Below are 22,502 nucleotides of genomic sequence, written 5' to 3' on the forward strand. Positions count from 1 at the left end.
TGACATGTGAGCCAAACATTAAACTGCTAGGCTACTGCTATGAGACTTTGACTGGCTCTACCCCCTTAGTTCCCTAGCCTCATACCAGTGGTACCACGTGAGAGCCATGTTTATCACCCCAGCTCTGGGAATTTGCTGAGTCCCAGCAGCAGGCATTTTTACCTAGTGCACCCACTGCTCAAGTAATCTACTGCACAGCAGGGCCTCTTTAAAAGATCCAAGCCTCTGTAGGCTGTGAGCAGTGGGCTCTGTGTATGTGCCCCATATTGGGTGCCATTTGTAGCAAGCCTTGTTCTCGGCCACCAGCTCACAAATGACATGGAGACTTCTTATCAACTATAAAAGCTTGGCCTTAGCTTAGGTTTGTCTCACTGGCCCTTATAACTTAAATTAGCCAATTTTTATTAATCTAAGTTTTGCCTCATGACTTTTTGCATTTCTTTCATTCTGTATATCTGACTCTCTCCCTATCTGGCTGGTATCTGATATAGGCCTAGATTGATCTCCTACCTTCTTTTTCTACCCAGAAGTCCTGCCTATACCTCCTGCCTAACTATTGGCCTTTCAGCTCTTTATTAAACCAATTGCAGTAATACATCTTCACACAGTGTACAACAAAGTACCCAGTTCCAGTTCCCCAAAACCTCGTTCTTTTTATTTAATTTGTTAACTATTCACCCTTCTATATTTACACTAATTGCTACTAATTAGCATTGCTAACTAGTTGGTTCTTTATTTTTTTCAGTCCTGGGGATCAAACCTAGGGCCATGTGTATGCTACACAAGTGTTCTACTCTAAAGCTTCTCTCTAGCTTCCCCTTTACCTATTTTGGGGAACCATGTTGGATTACATGGAACATCTTTCCTGTTACAGAAATTAAATGGTATAGAATGAAATTGTAGTTATGTCTTCCTTGAGTCTGGTGTCTTGGCCTGGGGAGCAATTAGAGTTTTCAAACAGCTGTGCAATTATTGATCCCTTGTTTACTTTCAGTAGACAGTGCAAGATTGAGGATTTTTTTTCTCTGTTTTGTTTTGTTTTTCTGAGACAGGGTTTCTCTGTGTAGCCCTGGCTGTTCTGGAACTCACTCTGTAGACCAGGCTGGCCTCGAACTCATAGAGATCTGCCTGTCTCTGTCTCCTGAGAGCTAGGATTAAAGGTGTGTGCCACCACTGCCCAGCTAAGATAAAGATTTTAATATCCTTTATTTGGCCTTGACTTGATGGATATGAAAAGAGTATAGCCCCCCGGTTGCCGATGTTCAAAGCAAAAACATCACAAAATTCACAAGGATTATTTCCTGACCAAAGTGACATTATAAACATTTTAAAAACTAAAATAACATAGACATCATAGTTATAACATTCTGATTCCTTTAATTATATGTTTCCATGCTTTCCCTATTTAAATTGTAGACTAAAAATGCATACCTTAATAACCTGCAACAGTATTATCTCCATTTAGATACCCCTGCATTTAGAAATTAAAAAAAGATGGATCAGTTCCTTAGGAACATTTTTTTTTTCTCGGCAAGTACCCCCATCCTTTCTCCATGCTGAAGTACAATGACCTCAGCAGAGCTGAGAGTCCTGGTCCTGAAAATCCTCAAAACTGCTGCCTGCTCACCTGCTTTCCAAATGCACCTATTCCCTTTCATCAGTAAAGGATACTGGTATCCCAGGATCTCCCGATGGAGCATAGTGTTGAGCTGCTGGCTCATCAGCAGCTACCAAAGGTAACACCTGTGAAAGGGTAGTTGAAAAACGTGGGACTTTTCCATTTCAATCCCATGTTTAAACTGTCATCATTTGGAAGGTGGACGCTCAGTTCTCTTCTAGGTCATATCAACCACTGTGATTCAAGACATTTCAAAGCCAACTTGACACAGTAATGGAGCAAAGCCTTGAATTTGCACAAAGGAGTAAAGTTTCTTTCAGGAAATAATCCCAAGTGTGGTCGAAAAGCACTGTGAGAGGGGAAGAGGTAGGAGTATGTCTGAATATAGCCTGTTGAACAGAAGCAAGGGCATTGTGCAGAATATTCTTTGGGTTTGTTTCCTCCAAAGAAGAAATGATCATGCCACTGCTCATTAATGTCACGATCAACTAAATTATCAAACGAATAAATAAAGTGTTTTAAAAAGATAAAAATCGTGACCAGTTGATCAGGGTGGTGTGCATCTGTACCACCAGCTATACTCAGCCTGAGACAGAGGGATTACTGGAGTCCAAGAATTTGAGGCTATATTGGGCTACATACTGAGACCTCCCCTCGCCGACAAATACACACCTCAAAATGAAAAAACAAAAAAACCCCACCATTCACTATAGAGACATGGGACTGTATGTAACTGGTGAGAAGCATTTTAACTGGGAACACAGTGGGATGTTCTGAGCAATTCTGGGAATTCCATGTCCCTCTGAATTGTGAGGGAAGGGTAACCATGATGCTGATCTCTTTGGCTCTTGCCCTGTGAGAGTGCCAACACCCGGAAGAAGAGGCAGTTGACCTGAGAGTTGGGATAAGCTATTTAAGGCAGGTGTCAGGGCCTCGAAGATCTGACAGGGTAGCTGGTAGCTGGCTGGGCTGCCCAGTGAACACATGGGGGACATTCCCTGAGTTCTCCCAGGTGTAATAATGGGGGGACTTCATGAAGAACCTACAGTTCTGCTTCAGCAGGTTTGGGCAAGAGCTAGGAGTGTGTGGAGTGGTATCTGGTGTGACTAGAACGGAACGGTTCAGTTGGTACTGTCTGCCTCGCTGCCTCTCAGTGGTCTGCACTGTTTCGCAGGATGCTAGTTGGCATTCTGGCATCATGACCCTGTATCTTACTGTCTTCACTGCTCTGCCTGCTGGAGCCTGCACTGCCTACGTACTTGGTAAACTGGAGGTATCAGAAAACCAAGGCTTCCTAAAGTAGACCCCCAACAAAGACTGACGGGAATTGGTTAGCTCTCAATCAAGACAGAAACGGGCACCTAAGTACCCTAGCTTGCTTTCCTGGGTTGGTCTTAAAACTGTTCTGCTCTTCCGGAACTTCTCAACATGTGTAAGCACTGGTTCCCCTTAGTGCTGAGTAACCTGATGCCACAGTTGTGGGAGGCTCCTTCTCTCCTTCCACCCCCATCGTCTACTTTTCTCCCGTTTACTGGGGCCAAATCCCAAGCAGACAACCTCAATCTTTCTCTCAAAGCCTGCTTTTGGGTGAACCCACAGTAAGATGGGCGGAGTGTGCTTGACTGAACTAGGGCAATGCAAGGCCACTCTTTGAGCTCTGTTATCTTGCTCGCTCACCACATAAACTATCTCTTTACTGAGTTGCTTTTTAATGCCAATGCCTTTAATTTTTTTCCCACCTAATTTCACAGCAAACCACAGGAGTCTATTGCTGTAGGTAGTGACCCAAAAACACAGTCATTTCCGTTACTCAGTTCATTGTGAAAATTTTTCTTCTAAAATTTGCAGCTAGAAAAAAAATTAGCCTAGCCCCAAAAGTTGGCATATTTTTTTCTGCACCCAGGTAAAAAGAGTTAGATACATGAGTGCTTTCTCTTTTTTTCCCCCTCTGTCTCTTGCTCCTTCCTCCCCTTTCCCCATCTCTCCAGAGATCTGTCTTCTGGAAAGCCCAGAAGCCAGTCTGGAGTCTAAGAGGAGAGAATTAATGCGTGTATCCCTTGTCCGTGTGTGCTCCTCTTCCCTACTCTTAACTTTGTCTCAAGTCCGTTTGCTCTGTTTTGGTTACTTTGTCTCCCTCCATGTCTACTGGTCCTGTTTCATTGTGCACATCTCTTTCCAAGCTGCCCCAAAGTGTCTGTGGAATTGGTAGGCATACAAATGAGGTGTTCAATAGGTACTCTCTGAGTGAATTAGGTTGGATACCCAGACTCAGAGGTCCTGTGATGGAAATGGAGATGCAGGAACCTTCCTTCTAGCGCATCTTTTGATTCACAGGGCAGTGTCTTTTGAACATTCTGGGCCATATAACAGCTTCTTCAAATGAAGTCTTCTAAGGAGCATACAACAAATCAAAATGATGCTGCTGCGGCTGAGCTGTGTGAGTCTGAGCCCAGGAGACTCTTATTCAGCTTGAGTCTCCCTTCCACACCCACCTTACTCCTTGGTTCTAGCTCCTAAGCCTGATGTCTCTAAAGGGTACCAGAGAAGCCCAGCTTCAAAACCACCCGCGGGGCCTGGGACTTCAGCACCATGGCAGTCTGGGAGCTACGGCACAGGGCTGTTCTAAAGAGAGACAGTTCACTTGCCCACAGGGTGTGGGCTGGCCTCCTGTTTACCTTATCCCGGGCGCTAACCTCAGCTCATGAACCAGCCTAGGGCAGATTCATTCCCCAGCCACCTGCTTGTTGTTCTCTCTGGCAGAGTGGAAACGTCTCTCACATTCCTCTTTAAACTGTGGAAAGAATGGGCCAGAGAAGGTTTGGGACAGAGGTGACAAACCTCAGTGGTGGCTGATAAACGGGGCTTCCGGGAATGCATCGTTTCTGGAAGTTCCTGTTCTAAACGTCCACGTTCCAACATCCAGCCCTGTGCTGTGTGTCTAATAAGGAAACTTTTTTGACCTAGTCAGTTAAAAGTCCCAGCCCTTGCCTCATTACTGCCAAGCCTAGCACTAAAAAGGTGAACGTTGGCAGCTTTCGCTGCCTTCAGTTTGGCAACCCCCTCAGGGTCCATGCCTCAAAGCCCCAGCCTCTCAATGGGGCTGTGTTTTCAATCCTGGTTAAACAAAGACCAGCGGTCTCCCTCCTGGGCTGAGAGCGCCATTCTCATCTTTCCATGGGGATTAGGGGCTGGCCTCTTGTTTGGGTGTCACTCTGCCTTTGAACTGCTGTGGCTTCGTCTGCTTTCAGGCTCAGCTTCCTGCCAGGAAGTGGATTTACCTGATTTGTTGTTACTCTCTCTGCAGGATGACGAGCGTCTCGATCTCCACGGCTCGCTCTCCCGTTCTCGACAGACACCATTACCAGCTTCCTCTTGCTCCTTTTTCAGAAAAAAAAGTGAGGGCTTCATAGATAGACTCTCTCCCGATCAAGCTCAGGCTCAGAGCATGGAGGCAGGGAAAATGGGGTCGCTTTGGCTGCGGGAGAAGAGGACACTGACTTAAATGAGAGGATGAGAGGATGTGTTTTTCTTCCTCAGGGGTCAGAGAGCCATGAAGCAACTCTTGATAGTTCCAGAAAATGAAAAAGGGGTATTATAAGACAGATCTGAATGCAAGACTAGGGTTCATCCTACCTTATTGCTTTAAATGTGAGTTTTTATCATTAGTAATAGAACTATAGATACAGCTCTCTGTGTGTGTGTGTGTGTGCGCGCGCGCGTGTGTGAATGTTCTTATACATGGATAGTAATACAGGGACAGGAAGGAGGCTGGACTTCAAGGACTAGGTACACTAACATCTAGGTTGATGAAGAGACATAACTCTTCTTGGGGAGAGGCTGTTGTAGAAAGTGGACAGGAGCACCAAGAGAAATACCAGAGTTCAGAATATCATAACCGATGCGTAGACAATACTTGTCCAGTGGCCTCCATGATAACCTATATTTTCTAACAACTGGGGAGGATGAGTTCTGGTGAGGAGCCACATGGCTCAGGGTTTGACGAATCCACTCAGGTCTATCTGTGCAGTCATTCTAATATGTCTTTGTAGACCTCAGAAAGTGAAGCCATAAGGCTGCCATCTAACCATCTAATCCGAGGAGAGATGCTGTCTTTGGGTCAGGAAGGTGTGTGTGTGTGTGTGTGTGTGTGTGTGTGTGTGTGTGAGAGAGAGAGAGAGAGAGAGAGAGAGAGAGAGAGAGAGAGAGAGAGAGAGAGAGAGAGAGATTTCCACATTGCTGAGTATAACAGAAAAATGAACTCCCCAAATGGGAAGAAGCTGAGGTGAGATTAATTCTGAGTCAGATGTGTGTGTGTGTGTGTGTGTGTGTGTGTGTGTGTGTGTGTGTTGAGAGAGAGGAAGGGTAGGGAGGTGAGGATGGGGTCAAGCAGCTAAACCTGCAGCCCAGAGGGACAGCATAAGTGTGCAGACAGAGGCAAGAGAAAGCCCTTGTATAGCTTCAGCAAAAGCCACCCTCCAGGGCCTGGCTTTCCCAGCGTGTGGGGTTCCTGGGCCCCAAAGGGCACTGGCTGGGGCCCTGTCTGCTGCTCCCCTCACAAAGCCTGGGTTGTGCTCTTGGCCAGGCTGTGCCTCTCCACCACTGAGGTCCTGGCTGAGGCTGCTGCCCCGGGAGCCTCCCTTCCCAGCCAGAGGCCCCAGATTTGTACAAGTGCCAATGGCTAATGAGCAGCTCATTTGAATCCATGCAAAGTACCAGGGAGCAAGGAGACATGCTAATTAAAGTGATTGCTGTTCTTTAATTAAGCAATAATTCCCCCAAAGAGGGCATTATCATGCAAATGGAGCCCTCTCGGGTGAGGTAAGGGCTTTGGGCCACAGCTGAGGTCTGTTAATAAGGCCTCTGAGCTTCGGAGGGCAGGGATCCAGAATGCCCCTTTGAGATGGGTGATGGAGCAGGGGAAATAATGTCCCTGCACCATGCTGCCTTTTGTCTCTCCAGGTTTGGCTGCGGAGATCTGGGAGGCAGGGACCCTGCATCCTCTGTTTTTCCCCTCCTCTCTTTGCCTTCTCTCCAGAGACACTTTCAGAGCTGTGTGAGGTGGATTCGGAGGAAAATGTCTGGCTTGGCTCTTCATGTAATCAATGCTCCAATTACCAGAGCATCAGAATGGGAGGGTCAAAATGAGATGGGAAAGGTGGTTTAGATGTTCACAAACATACAAGACACTGTAAGAAGCTGAGATTCTCTGAGCTGGAGTAATAGGTAATGAAAAGGCACTGGGATCCGTCATCCATCTGGGTGATGTGCCAGGCTGCTGCCCCTTGTCACGATTCAGTCCGTTCATCTTTAGAATGACTGCTATAGTTGCTCCACACTGTTCCGGCGTGGGTACGTGGGCACCAACACAGTAGGCATTTTAAAAAGTGGCTCTCATCCTGGGGTGACATTTTCTGCAAGAGGAGGGCTGCCCACCGGATGAAATATATTTTTATTTGCTGAGTTTGACAACTGTAGTCTAAGGATAACATTAGAGAACTTTAGTCACTACTGGAGCAATGGATACGGCCCACATCTGGTGGGTGGAGGCCGGCAATGCTACTGGACAGTCCACAGCGCACACTACAGTCTCCACAACACATATTCTATCCAAATATGGCAATCGTGGTGAGCTGACAAGTTTTTACCTAAATACTGCTTCATGAATCCGAGTTGGACTTAAAAGGGCTACCAAGATGGCTTAGCCAGTATAAAGGCACTTGCCACCAATACTGGTGACCTGAGATTGATCACTGAAGCTCATGGGGTAAGAGGCTGGATGACAACAAAGTTGTCTTTGTCCTCTGACCTCCACACATGCATCGGAGCATGTGCACCTCCCATAACATACATGAACAATCAATAAATGCTTTTAAAAAACACGTAAAGAGACTGTACCTTTTGTAGCAGGATTATAGTACTGAAGTTCTAAATCCTCTCAGCTTTAAGGCAATTCTGTTTGCTCAACAAGAAGAGTTCAGGTGGTGATTATACTTTACGAGCTGAGCAAACGGGGCAAAGGAGGTACTGGGAGCCCCACACAAGAAGCAGGACAGAGACAAGCTGGAAGGCTGGAGAGATGGCTCAGTAGTCAAGTGCACACACTGCTCTTGCCGAGGATCTGAGTTCACCAGTGTCAGGAAACTCATAGCAACCTGCAACTCCAAATGGCAGGAAGCCAATGCCTCTGGTCTTTGTGGGCATCCGGACTCCCATGCACATACCCACACAGACACACAGACAGGTGTGTACATACACACGCAAGTGGGAATGCCCAGTTGTAGGGTGGATGTCTCCCGGCCTGTGGGTAAATGTGCACACACAGGAGTGGTCAAACAGTTCCCACTTGTATTGAATTTATAATGATTATTAGAATAAATAAATTTACTTATTATTTATTCTAATAATAGCCCCCAAAGTGGGTATGGTCCTTATTCTCATTTCAAAGATAAAGAATTGAGGCACAATGAAGGTTAAATGACTTGTCCAAGGTCACCTACTGTCTTGGTTAGAGTTTCTATTGCTGCGATAAAACACCATGACCAAAAAGCAAGTTGGGGAGGTAAGGGTTTATTTGGTTTACACTTCAGCATTGCTGTTCATCACTGAAGGAAGTCAGAACAGGAACTCACACAGGGCAGGATCCTGGAAGCAGGAACTGAAGCAGAGGTCTTGGAGGGGTGCTGTTTACTGGCTTGCTTTCCATGGCTTGTTCAACCCACCTTCTTATAGAACCCAGGACCAACAGCCCAGGCATGACACCACCTACCATAGGCTGGACCCTCCCCCATTGATCACTAAATAAGAAAATGCCTTACAGCTGGATCTCAAGGAGGCATTTCCTCAGCTGGTGGTCCTTCCTCTGATGACTCTAGCTTGCGTCAAGTTGACGCACAAAACCACCTACTATACCTACTGAGTTAAAACCAAGATGTTCACTAAGCCATAGACTGATGGTGTTGTCTTGATACAGCATCACGCTAAAGTGCTCTGTATCTTCCTATCTGCTCAGGGAGTCTCCAAGCTGTGTCTGCTTTGGGAGACATCCATCCCTGGGCCCTTAAGTCTCTCCATGGACAGCTAGGGGACAAAGGCAGAAGGGAGTCACCACCAAGTCTGATCTCATTTGCTTAAGGTTGGCTGGGCTTCTTCACTGCATCCTGCAATCTTCCTAAGGAAGTTTGGAGAGGTCTAGAATGGCCTTGGCCTTCCCTGGAGCACCACACAGTGTGTGTGCCTCAGGTGGGGAGCTCCTGCTCAGCTTGGGAGGTGACAAAGGTAAAATTAACAAACCTAGGAGGAAGCCAAGTCTCCTCCTCCCAGAAATTTTGCCCCCCTTTCAGTTTTGGGTTCAGTTGCAGCAAAAATCGATTTTTTTTTTTGTTGTTGTTACACGGAGAGGGAGATAGCATCCCGCTAGACTACCAACTGAGTCCTGCCTCTGCCAGGCTCTCTGCATTTGGCAGCGGGGAAGGAGCATGGGGGAAAAGAACAGGACCCGGCTCTGTTTGCAAAGCATTTTCATCAGTCAAAAAGCTGCCAGGCTCGTGAATATTAAATAAACCCTGACTCATGGAGACATATACCTTGCTTGCTTTGCTGATGGGTGGGGCGATGGAGTTACGTTACTTTCCAAGTGACAGCCCTAACATTCTGCAGACTTTCTCAAAGCTGTTCTGGCTTTTTCTGAACAAAGAACAATCCACAAAAACGCCCATGGTGTGCAATGCATAGGAGTCTGTTTACAGGACCACAGACAGCCCTCTCCTCGGTCAAAAGGGACTCGGTGAGATCATCCATTTAATTGCCTTCCACCTCCAGGTGGGGCCGGGTGGCCCAAAGGTCTTCCGCCAGAGGGTTTAGAGAGAGTGTGGCTCAAGTCTCAGGCCCATATTGTGAGTTCCCTAAGGGCTAGCTCCGTTTTTTCCATTGCAGAATTTATAAGTGGGATTGAAATGAGAGCATGGAGCTGCTTTGCCAGGAACAAAGATTTTCAGTGTGTTTCAGTCACTAACCTAAGACACTATAATATAAGCCAGGCTCCCTTCTCCCCAACTCTAATGGGTCCTGAAATGAAGCAAGTCATCCAAGAACAACAATAGTAAGAGGGCAGCCAACACCAGCCTAGAAAACTCCTTGCAGTTACTAGGTGCAAGGCGGTATTCTACAACGGACAACTGTGGGGCACGACAGGGTGAGGATCCCTTACCTGGCATGTTTTGGATTTAGGTATTTGCATATCCATAATGCAGTATCTTGGCAATGGAACCCCTCTAAATATGACATTCCTATGTCTTACACACAACCCGAAGGCGATGTCATACAACTTTCAGTGTGCCTGGGTTTTGATTGGGAACTGTCACGTGAGGTTAGCTGTGGAATTATCCACCCACAGCATCATGCTGACAATGAAAAAGCTTAGGATTTCTGGATCATTTGGGACTTTTTGGATCATGCGTATTTACTCTGTACTATTGTTACTGGCATTTTTGCAGAGAGGAACTTTTCTGATTTCCTTTTTCATAACACAGGCAAGATGACCACTCCGCTTCTCAGCTCCTCTTTGTAGGTTGTCCATCCCATCCTGACTGTGGGTGTCTTCAAGTACCTTATTATCAGTCAAAACCCACTCTGTCTGTGGTTCTTTTCCAAAGAACGATGTCTTATTCTTCAAACCCATAACCTCAGTCTACACCATAGCCAATGAGTGTTATGAAATTTATTAGAATCAAAATGGAGTCACTTATGCCAAATCCTAGCAAAATAGAACCAGGAGATCATGAAGTGGGTATATGTGTGTGTGGGTGTGTGTGGGGGTCTTCATGTATACTTTCTTAATAATAGGAACTAACAAAAATATTCAGGGGGCAGGTAGAGAAGTGGTTCACTGAGTAAAGGTTCTTGTTGCAAAACCTGACCCCCTGGGTTCAGTCTCCTGGATTCACATGATAGAGAGAACTGACTCCTTCAAGTTGTTCTCTGACCTTGGAAGGCACATTGTAGCTTGTGTCCTCCCATAAACAAACAAGGAAACAAATAAGAAAAGATTCCGTCAAAACTACAACATTGCACAAAGGCCAGTGCAGTCTTGCGCGCACGCGCGCGCACACACACACACACACACACACACACACACACACACACAATTCTGCAAAGGCACCTGCTCAACCACTGCCATTCATCCTATCAATTTTTGTGGCCAGGCTCTTTCAAAAGTATTTACATGACCCCCCTTGTTTTGCCTTTAAAGCCATTGTCTTCTTTTGCCCTAGTGTTTGCTTATATGACTCATCCCTTCCCTTTTTACCATAGCATGTCAATCATGGTTTGCAACCCCTCTGGGACTCCCCAGCAATCTTCTTTAGAGACTCTCCCCCATGCCGCTCATTTTAGTGTGACTTCGATAATGTTTACTTATAATGGTGTGCAGCAGAGAGCCTCTAAATTGTTTGAAGGTTTGATAGGCTGAATAGCACAGTGGCTAAGGATGCGAATGCTGAAACTCAACTGTCTGGGCGCCCAGCTCCCCACCTTAACTGTGCCACTACATTAACTTCTCTCAACTTAGTCTTCTTCACTTCTAAAGTAAAATCAACAAGGTGCCTCATTCTCAAAATTCTCGAAAATATGATATACATGTTTATGAAAATGGCTCTGTGCCTGGCACTTAGAAGGTACCATGAAAGTTTTTTTCTGTTTGTCTGCTTGAGACAGGGTCTTGGTATGTGATCCAGGCAGGTTCCATACTGGCCTTGAATTTGCCACCCTCCAACCTCCACCTCTGAGTGCTGGGATTACAAGTATAAGCCAGCACATCTAGCTAGGTATATATTTGTTATGACCAAATCCGCAAAGTCCCCCAAAAGCCAACAAGGAGACCGAGTCCCATATGTAAAAGCAAAGAGCCTTTATTTTATGCAAGTTTGCAAACTCGGTCTCTCCGCAAGTCCAACGTATTGGAATAAATGGAGATCCCCAAGCTCAATTAGGGTTGGGTTTTTATAGTAGTAAAGGTGGGGGTGAGGGGTTTCTGAGGTTCAGGACCCCTGATTGGCTGACATTTGTCTAGGGGTGTCCTGGTGAGTGTGTGCTGGCAGGTGATCCTATCTACTGCAGTTGGAATGTTAGGCATTTCCTTTGGATGGTCTGTTCTTGGGTGGTGCTCAGGTAATCTCAGTTCGTGGTTCTTCCTGCAACCAGGTATCGCTTAAGGATAAACTACTGAGACTCAGGTTTCTATTAAACTTATCAATGGCTGAATCCTACAGGTGATAATGGTTAGAAGTAAAAAACTTCCTTTGGGTGATCTGTTCATATTTAGCTTATCATGGCTGGCTCTTACATTTCCCCCTTCACAAACACCGATGACAGGACCCAATCTTGGGTCCTGCTTGCAGTTCCTACATATTTATATCACCGAAAAGAGTGGGTGTGTTGCTAGTGATGGTCTTGAAGCCTTCTGCAGGTGTCATGCTAACGACAAATAAAGAGAAGTTTGAAAAACACTTGTGGAGTATTTGGCTGCTAAAACACAGTGGTGCGGGGACAATATATGCAAAGCCCTCTTAGAACAACAAGAAAACAGCGGAAACAAAAGGGCTCTAGAAATACTACATTTCACTTGACAGTTTCTTGAGCATACTAGGTGATTAATGGGTGACTATAATTATTTTTCTTTTTGATGAATAATTTTCTAGTTTGTGTGGATGTTTTGCGCACATGGATGTCTGTGTACCACATGTGTGCCTAGTGCCTGTGGAGAACAGAAGAGGGCATAAGATTTCCTGGAAATGGAGTTACAGGTGTTTGTGAATGGACATGTGTGTGCTGGGAAAGAGCCCAGGGCTTCTGGAAGAGCAACCGGTGCTCTTAACTATTGTGCTACCTCTCTGCTCCATACATGATTTGTTATATTTAAAATTACTAGCAATTTGACTAAAATGAAAAACTATGGTGATCTCAGGGTTTTAAAGGTAGACGAAAACAAAGAATAGGAAGGAATGCTGCCTTTGGGGACCTGGGATGCAGCTTGCTGAGGAGTAGGACTGTCTGAGCCGTTTTGTAGAAAGCCTTAGAGTGGAAGCCTGCACCCATCTAGACACTGGAGAAAAACACAAAACCACATCTCAGAAAGCAGTGTGTTTTTTTAATTGATTTTTATTGACCTCTATATCTTTCTCTGCTCCCCTCCCTACCTCTCCTCTCCCCTTTAACCCTCTCCCAAGGTCCCCATGCTCCCAATTTACTCAGGAGATCTTTTCTTTTTCTACTTCCCATGTAGATTAGATCTATGTAAGTCTCTCTTAGTATCCTCATTGTTGTCTAGATTCTCTGGAATTGTGATTTTTAGGCTGGTTTTCTTTGCTTTATGTTTAAAAACCATTTATGAATGAGTACATGTGATAATAGTCTTTCTGGGTCTGGGTTACCTCACTCAAAATGATGTTTTCTAGATCCATCCATTTTCTTACAAATTTCAAGATGTTATTATTTCTTTCTGCTGTCTAGTACTACATTGTGTAAATGTACCATATTTTCCTTATCCATTCTTCGGTTGAAGGGGATTTAGGTTGATTCCAGGTTCTGGCTATGACAAACAATGCTGCTATGAACATAGTTGAGCACATGTCCTTGTGGCACAGTTGAGCATCCTTTAGATATATACCCAAAAGTGGTATTACTAGGTCTTGGAGAAGGTTGTTTCCTAATTTTCTGAGAAATTGCCACACTGACATCCAAAGGGGCTGTTCCAGCTTGCTTTCCTATCAGTAATGCAGAAGACCCTTTTCCCCACAACCTCTCCAGCATAAGTTGTCATCATTGTTTTTGATCTTGGCCATTTTTACAGGTATAAGATGGAATCTCGGAGTTGTTTTGATTTGCATTTCTCTGATGACTAAGGATGTTGAACATTTCCTTAAACGTCTTTCAGCCATGTTAGATTCCTCTGTTAAAAGTTCTCTGTTTAGGTCTGTACTCCGTTTTTTTTTTTTTTTTTTTATTGGATTATTTGTTCTTTTGATGACCAATTTCTTGAGTTCTTTGTATGTTTTGGAGATCATTTGGGTTTGGAGAAGATCTTTTCCCATTCTGTAGGCTGTCGTTTTGCAGCAGCTGTTAATGTTGCCAGAGAAGCAATGGCCACCCTTCTGGAAACATCTGCCCACAGACAGGAATTAAGATGAGATGAGCATCCTTAAGAGGCTCTAAAACACCTGGGTTGGAGATGATGAAGCCAGACTTCTGGGTCTGGAAAGGACCATCAAAATCGTGTGTCTGCAGAGGCAGAGATTAACACGTGAGAGAGTAAGGCCTTCCAAAGTACAGCCAGTCTTCTCTAAGCCATCCTCGTTTACAGAGGCAGAAGACTTGACCTGATGCTCTCCACAAGACACAGCTCTCAGTGGTTGGTAAACAAATCAGATTATCTCATTCTGGAAAGAGGTCCTATAAAACTTATGTCCCAAGCTTCTGTGTCGATTTAGTTTCTTTGGGACTTAGCTCATTACTCCCCCACCTCCACTCCTTCCTTCCAAGGTTAGGGCCTCATTGCCTTCCGGGAAGAATGTTGAGCACGTTCTTCCCAGGCACAGCCCTTTAATCAAGGTGGAAGCCCTTTGTGAGGGGCCAAGAGAAGTTTGGCTGCAAGAGGAACGAATTGGCTCAGTGTTGAACTCCTGACAAATCGGTGAAACGAATACCACATAGGAGTGGGACAGAGGCGGGGGAGGCTGGTGGGCACCTCTGATGGAATGAAGAGCTGGTGGGCAGGCTCTTCTCCGGGTCTTCTCTCGCCCCTCCCACTCTGGGACCTTTCACACAAGCAGGAGTCTCACTTCTGCCCCTAGAGCACTGCTGCTCCTCAGGGAGGCTTTCCTGTAAGCTGCGCGAGTAGCAAGGCCTTTAAATGTAGGCAGCACAGAGTGCCAAAGAGGTGCTGTTTTCTGAAAAGTGGAGAGACAGAAGGTCCCCACGCAGGGACCTGCTACAGCCCCTAGGAGTTACTCCTACGGTGAAGCACATATCCTTGGATGCTAGGAGATCAAGCTGTAAAGCGATTAGCAGTCTCATTACCTTAAATTCCTATATGTGAGCCTTCTCAGTTAGAAAACGCACTGAGAAGCCAATGCACAGCTCTCTCCTGGAGAAATCTGGCTCCATGGCACTTCCTCATTAAAGAAAGCAGATGCTAATTGATGCAAGGAAATGAGGAATGACACCCATCACGAGGAGTGGATTGGAAGAGGCAAGGGGGTGTCTATTTTCAATCATTGCTACCTCCTGTAAACTTCCCTTATTTAGGCGTCTAGAGTCCATGTGTGCACATATATGTACTATATATATGTGCGTATATGCACATGAAGTCTTCTTACTTACTTCTCTTCCTCTAGCATGAATGTGGACAGAAAGGATGTACCTCAAGCCACTGTAAAAATTAAATCCATTTTGGTTTTTATAGCAAAATACCTGAGACTTGTGGGGTGTGGTGGTACACACCTGTGATCACAGTACTAGAGAGGCTGAGGGAGGGGGACCAGGAGTCTGAATCTAGGTTGGGCTATGTATAGAAATATCAAGTCTCAACACACGTGCATGCACGAAAACTCAACATAGACAGTTCAGTTTTCAATCCAAAATTTACCGCCCAAGCCTGGGAGGCTCAAGAATAATACACCAGCTTCAAAGATGGCACCTTCTACTTCCTGTTTAGGACAAAGAGAGATCACTTTAATTTTTTTTTAATTAAATAAGAGTACTAATCCCATTCATCCATTCATGAGACAGCAGAGGCCTCATGGCTTCTTAAAAGCTCCCCCTCGGTACTGTTACATTGGTATCAGGTACCAAAATGAATTTCTGGAGACACTGACATTCAAACCACAAAGATGTGGACACGGAGTTGGGGAGTCAACAGCTTCACTAGTTTCTTTGTCTTCCACCTCTGCCCCTGTGAAGAGAGTTTGAAGTTCTCACAGTATTCCCTCACAGGCCTCGCTCCCCACAGGCCTGTGCTCTCAACAGCCTCCAGGAGAGCTGAGAAGGAGGTGTCAAGTTTACAGTACAACACTTCCATCTCTCCAGACAAAGACAGGACACCAAGAAAGTCCACGACTGGACTGCTAGTCCCCGGGGAGCAGGCTGATAGCAAGTAAGCTGCTCAATCAAGGAGCTGTCTGGAGAAGAGGAACCAAAAGTGGGAAGCGATGGGCTGGCTGGAGGGAATGTTACTGGGGAAGACTCAAGAGCCTGACTTGGAGGTCTGTTTCCTTTAAGGGTTGTTGGCACTGATATTATCTGTAGGTACTTTTAACTGACACAGGAAGAAGAGCTACGTACCAAAGTAATGGAAAAGCACAATGAAAGGTGGAGAGTCATGGGATGTCCTTGTCTTTTTATTTATGTCTTCCTTTCGTTTATAAGCACTTAAATAATGCTTACCGTGCATCAAGTGCATCGAGCTTATCCAGTCTGCTTAACTACTACCTAAGCCTATGTCCTCTAAGGATAAATATTGCTAAACAGGGCAAACATACATATTAGTAATAGAGACAATTTTTTTAACCACAAGTGATGATGGTGGTAATGGTAAAACTAACGCAGCTTTTATTATTGATTATGGACTTCTTAATGTATTACCTTATTATTGATTGCATCTAGGCAAGGTGCTTCAGAAGCACCATCACACTGCGTTCTCAGAATCGCTCTAGAGGGACATTACTATGTCACAGACAAGCACACCAAAGCACAAAGCTTGTGAAGGGACTTGTCCAAGGTGTAATTTAGTTTTAATGACATTCTTTGCTTCCCAACTAGGAAATATTCACAAGGACTAAGAAACTGTGGTTGTTTCGACCGAGCTGTGATCAGTCAGAGCAATTGTGTATGGAGTGCTTGTTGCATGCATGTGATACACCCTCAGTCTTCCAAACATGCTGTCAACCGACTGTGTATTTATCCCTGTTTTACTGACAAGAAACCTGCTTGAGTAACTACAGTAAACTGTGGGCCCATCAGAAGATCTCTGCTACCCCCGGGGCTAGTATTGTCAGAACTGCCTTAGATGGTGGATGTCCTGAGGGCCTTACAATAAAATTCTCTAAGTACAGCTAAGACATCATATCAAAATCCAAAATCATGTCGGTCCAACCTACACTGGAGCCATTGTGGCTGCAGGAATTTTCTCTGACAATGCAAGCCCCTTAGAGATCTTGATATACTGTAGTTTATTTTCTTTGGGGGAGGAAAGAAGGGAATTTGTACCACAGAGACTAAGGGTTTGGCCCAAGTCCACACAGCAGACAGAAGGATAATGAGGGAGCTGGGAATAAATTATACTAGACAGGTTTCCTAATTCTCAGCTCGATGCTTTTTCTATGAGACCATCGAGCCTCAAGTAACTAATTCGTTAGCTGCCTCTCCTTTGCAAATATGCCCAGTTCCTTGCTGTTTTCTTTCAGATCCTTTGCTTTCTTTCATATTTCAGACAGGGGCTCCTTTGCTGAACATTCTGAGTGACATGGAAGGTGGCATCCATGTCTGTTCAGCCCCGGGCTTGGTTAGGGACCCGTCTTTCTCTTTCCTGTAAAATGATCCGCACATTCTTTGCTAGTGCAAAGGCAATGTGGAAAGTCATTTTCTCCGACCTGGCGTATGGGTAAATTAATCTAGCATTACAAACCCATAACAGCGTTAGGTGAGCTGTGTGTAATAGGTTTAGGCAGTGAGTCTCCGGAGCTTAGCCTGTTCAGCATAAAAAAAGCCTTAGAAATCTCTCTCTCCGTGAAATCCTCCGGCACACAGTTCAGGAAATGTACAAGACAGTGAGACTACAGCCAACCTATTGGAATTCCTTTTGAAAAGAAAACGGAGGAAGAGGAGGAGAAGGAGGAGGAGGAGAAGCTGCTCGCAGAAGCAAACGGTTGATTGCCAGCATCTAGCCTTGTTAGGAAGGTTATCCTGCCGTCAGGATTCTGCAGTCATTAGTCACGGGATTCCGACGGCTGTGTGCTGGGAAGGGGGGGGGGTCAGGTCATTTAATAACATGTCAATATTAAGTTACATCGTAAATAATCAGAACTTCCTGCATATTTAATGGGAACTTTGTTGTATAAATTTGGAAGCTATCCACATTGGAGACAAGTGACTTCTGTTATTGTTTAGCCCTCTGGGTCCAGCTTACTGTGGGGTTTCGCTGTTGTTTTGAACTTTGGTACTTTCAGCAAAGAGTGAAAAGGAAGACCATAAAGCAACTGACTTATGGTTATCCCCCCACCCCCGCCCATTAGCTTTAAACCGACTAATGCTTTTTTCTTTATATAAATAAGATCAAGCAAAATCCAAAGTCATGGCCAAGAGCTAAACATGGGGAACTGCTGTGTCGTTTGTATACTGTTAACAGACTGAGTTAATTTGGTGATGATTACCTCTGACCACACTGCTGTCACTAAAGGGGGCCCCTTCTGATAGTTGCCACATTTCCCCCATCATTGGCAGTCTAACAATATTTTAAAGACGTGGAGCTCAACCTTCCAAATGCTTCAATCCTTTAATACAGTTCCACATGTTGTGGTGACCCCCAACCATAAAATTACTTTATTGCTACTTCATAACTGTAATTGTGCTACTGTTATGAATCATAATGTAAATATCTGATATGTGGGATATCTGATATGTGAGCCCCAGAGGGGTGGTGACCCACAGGTTGAGAACTGCTTTTCTAAAGGCTCAAGACATTAATCTGAGTTGGCATCCACTTGCAGACAGTTAGATTTGCATTCCTACTAGATAAGGGAACAAATAACCAGGTTTCATAAGCCATACGATGCGGCGCGAATGTAAAGATCAATTATCCTGGTTAGGACTCCAAGAATACTCCTCTCACCCACAATTCAAAGCTCGGCTGGGCAGCTCCACCCTTTCTTGCCTGTAGCTACAGCTACAGCCCCCTTGCTCCAGCTACAGGGCCACTCAGGGTCCAGAGCCTTCGCCTCCGCCTCCATCCTGCCCACACTCTTTGGCTCCTGTTCCTACCAGACCTCCTTTTTTTGAAAAGCTCCTAACTTCTCTCCCTACCTCTTGGTTTAAGCTAAGTTCTTCTTCCTTCTTGAGGCTGCTCTTCCTCCACGGAAGTCACCTGCCTGAGACCTGGCTGTGCTAGGAATTTGACACCCCTACTTTCTTTCAGCCGTGAAAGACAGGCTGCTGTAGTTGGGTGCGGAGCGCCCAAAGAGCTCGCATCGGAGGTTTGGATCGCCAGTTAGCACTACGGGGGTGGGGGTGGAGCTTTCGGAGGGGAGTTCAGGAGTAAGGAGTTATATCATTGGGGATGCGCCCTTAGAAGGGACATTGGAATTCTTGCCCCTTCTGTCTTTCTCTCTGCCCTCCAGTCACCACAAGGAAAACGATATCCACTCAATGATGCAACTGTGGCACCCCTGGCCTTAAACAACAGGGTCAAATGACATGGCTCACGGAAAGCCCCAAGATTATGAGCCAAAATCACCACTTTCTTTATAAGGTGATTATTTCAGATATTTCTTTCTTTGACTTTTAGATTCCATGTGTCTGTTTTTCTGTACCAGGTTTATTTCACTTAGTTCTACCCACATCGTTGTAAATGACAGGATTCCCTTCTTTTTTTTTTTTGGTTTTTTTTTTTTTTTTTTTCGAGACAGGGTTTCTCTGTAGCATTGGAGCCTGTCCTGGAACTAGCTCTTGTAGACCAGGCTGGTCTCGAACTCACAGAGATCTGCTTGCCTCTGCCTCCCGAGTGCTGGGATTAAAGGCGTGCGCCACCGCCGCCCGGCTTGGGATTCCCTTCTTTTAAAAATTCTGTTGTCTAGCCAGGCGGTGGTGGCGCACGCCTTTAATACCAGCACTCGGGAGGCAGAGGCAGGCGGATCTCTGAGTTCGAGGATCTACAAGAGCTAGTTCCAGGACAGGCTCTAGAAACTACAGGGAAACCCTGTCTCGAAAAACCAAAAAAAAAAAAAAAAAAAAAAAATAAATAAATAAATAAAAATAAAAAAAATAAAAAAAAAATAAAAAAAAAATTCTGTTGTCCCAGACGTGGTGGTGTACATCTTTAATCCCTGCCCTTAGGAGGAAGAAATATGTGGATCTCTCTCTGTGAGCTCCAGCCCAGCCTGGTCTATATTGGCAAGTTTCCAGGCCATCCAGTGCTACATAGTGAGAACCTGTCTCAAAACACTACCACCACCAAAAGTCAGTGTGTGTGTGTATGTGTGTGTGTGTGTGTGTGTACTTGTGTTTGTTCTGTTGTGCACATATGTTACAGATTTCTTATCCACCTTTCCATTGATGGGCATTTATGTTACTTCCTTAACTATTGTAAGTAATATTGAAATGGGCACGGAGTGTAGAAACTTCTCTAGCACACTGATTTTGATTCTGTGTGTGTGCAAGTGCTCACCTGTGTATATCTCTAAGCGGAAGTGCTAGATTTTGTGATAATTCTATCTTCTAATCAGTATAAATTAATTGTAGAAAAATGATGGCTTTCATATGACATTTTCATGCATGCCTACAATATACTTTAACTATACTTACCCCCATTCTTCTTTCTCTGGTTCCCACCTCTGATAACCCCTGTTCCATCTTCACCCCTGTTCCATCTTCATGTCACCTTTCCCACTCTAGATGCCCCAAACAAAAGAAAACATGAATTCGCCCTTCTGTATTTGGCTAAGACAGTTAACACGGCCATCTCCAGCTCTATCTATTTTCCTGAGAACGACCATACATTTGTTTTTGCAGGGAATCTCCGCACTCTTCTCCACAATGGTTTCGCATCTGCTCCCGCCCTCACCAGCAGTACGCAGGGTTCTCTTTTTGTCCCACGCTTGCCAGCATTGCCATTTGTCTTCTTGGTAACATGCATCCTAACAGCTGTAGGCTGATATGTCACTGAGGTTTTATTAACATTAAAAACAGTTTAATCTGTTGGTCACTCATATCTCTTCTGAGAAATTTCTAAGTTTTTATTTTTTTTTTAACCAGATTATTTGATTTCTTGAGTTGTATTTTGGATCTATGGCCCTTTGTCAGGTGTATGGTTGCTAAGACTTCCTCTGACCCATGAGCCGTCATCTTTACAGTGTTTCCTGGGTTGTGCAGTTCTTCGGTTTGAGGCCATTCTCTTTGTCTACTTGTGCTTTTGGTATTCAGGAAATCATCTCACAGACCAAAGTCATGGCCTTTCTTCAGCTTTGTATTCCATCCACTTTGAGTTGATCGCTATTCACGATGAGAGATAGTTCAGTTTCCTTCTGCAGGTGGAGAGCCCGTCTCTGACATCACTTGTTGCTGAGTTCTTTTCTAATCTAACTCCAAGTCCAGAGCATCTTTGTTAAAAACTAATTGGGTTTTTAGCAGAATACCTGGGATATTTTTAGGACTTTTGTCTTGTTCATTGGCTGATGTTTTTGTCTTTATTGCCAGCGCCACACTGTACCAATTACAATATCTTTACACATATCTTGAAATTGGGATCTATGATGATTCTAGTTTTTTTTCCTAATGATTATTTAGGCCATGTAGGGTCTTTTCTAGCTTTGTAAATACTATAAATAATTCACTTTATTACTTTATTATTATTATTTGTGTGTATATGTGAGTCTGGTTGTGCCTGTACACAGTATGGATGTGGAGAAAAGTTTCAGGAGTTGGCTCTCAGTTCTTTCCTCCCACATCTTTTAGGAGTCTGGTCTCTCCTTCAACAGAGACATCGGGGATTTGAACTTTGTTCATTAGGCTTGCACAGCAAGTGATTTTATTCTCTGAGGCATCTCACCCGTCCAATCTTTTAATATTAATTTTATAAACTTCAACTTTACTTAATTTGTTTATAAGTTCTAACAGGAGAATATATACACACAGAAAGACATACAGAAACACACAGACACAGATGTACATACAGCAAAGAGGTAATTTTGCTTCTCCTTTTCTATATGCCCTGCCCTATCCTCTAGTTAGGACTTCTAGTATTATATTGAATAGATGTGGTGAGAATCTTAGGAGGAAAAATTCAACCTGTTCCCACTGACCATGTTAACTGTGGACTTGTCATATATGCTGCTCTTATGGTCCTTCTGCTGTGGAACAATCTTTGTACACTGTGAATTTGTGTTGTTCTCTTTGTTAATAAGATGATTGGCTGATAATTGGGCAGGAAGAGATTGGGAGAGACAGCCTGACATAGTGATGTGGGATTTCCCTCTGTATGCTGTGATTACTATTGATAAATAAAGGAACTGCTTTGGACCTATAGCAAGGCAGAACGTAGGTAGGCAGGGAAAACTAAGCTGAATGCTGGGGGAAAGGAGCCAGAGTCAGGGAGAAGTCATGGAGCCACAACTGGAGACAGACACACCGAAGCTTTGCTGGTAGGCCACGACCTCGAGGTGGTGCACAGATTAATGGAGATGGGTTAAATTAAGATGTAAAAGCTAGCCAATAAGAAGTAAGAACTAATAGGCCAAACAGTGATTTAATTAATACAGTTTCTGTGTGGTTATTTTAAGGCTGAGCAGCTGGGAACTAACAAGCGGGCTCCTACAACAACATTGAGAGGATGCTGGGAAGAGGAAGGGCAGAGTCAGGAGTTGCCAACAGATGGAGGGGGAAACAAGATGGACATGTCGTATTGAGAAAATACCAAGCCATGTGGAAAAGCATAGATAAGAAATATGAGTTAATTTAAATATGAGAATTAGCTAGTAATGAGCCTGAGCTATTGGTCAAGCTTCCATAATAAATCTTGAATCTCTGTGTCAGTTATCTGAGAACTGGTGGGCAGGAAAGAAAAGTCTACCAACATCTTTCTCTACCTATTGAAAATAGTTTTTAGGGGCTGGAGAGATGGCTC

The sequence above is a fragment of the Arvicola amphibius genome, chromosome 3 (genome assembly GCF_903992535.2).
Source record: "Arvicola amphibius chromosome 3, mArvAmp1.2, whole genome shotgun sequence".
NCBI classification, from domain to species: domain Eukaryota; kingdom Metazoa; phylum Chordata; class Mammalia; order Rodentia; family Cricetidae; genus Arvicola; species Arvicola amphibius.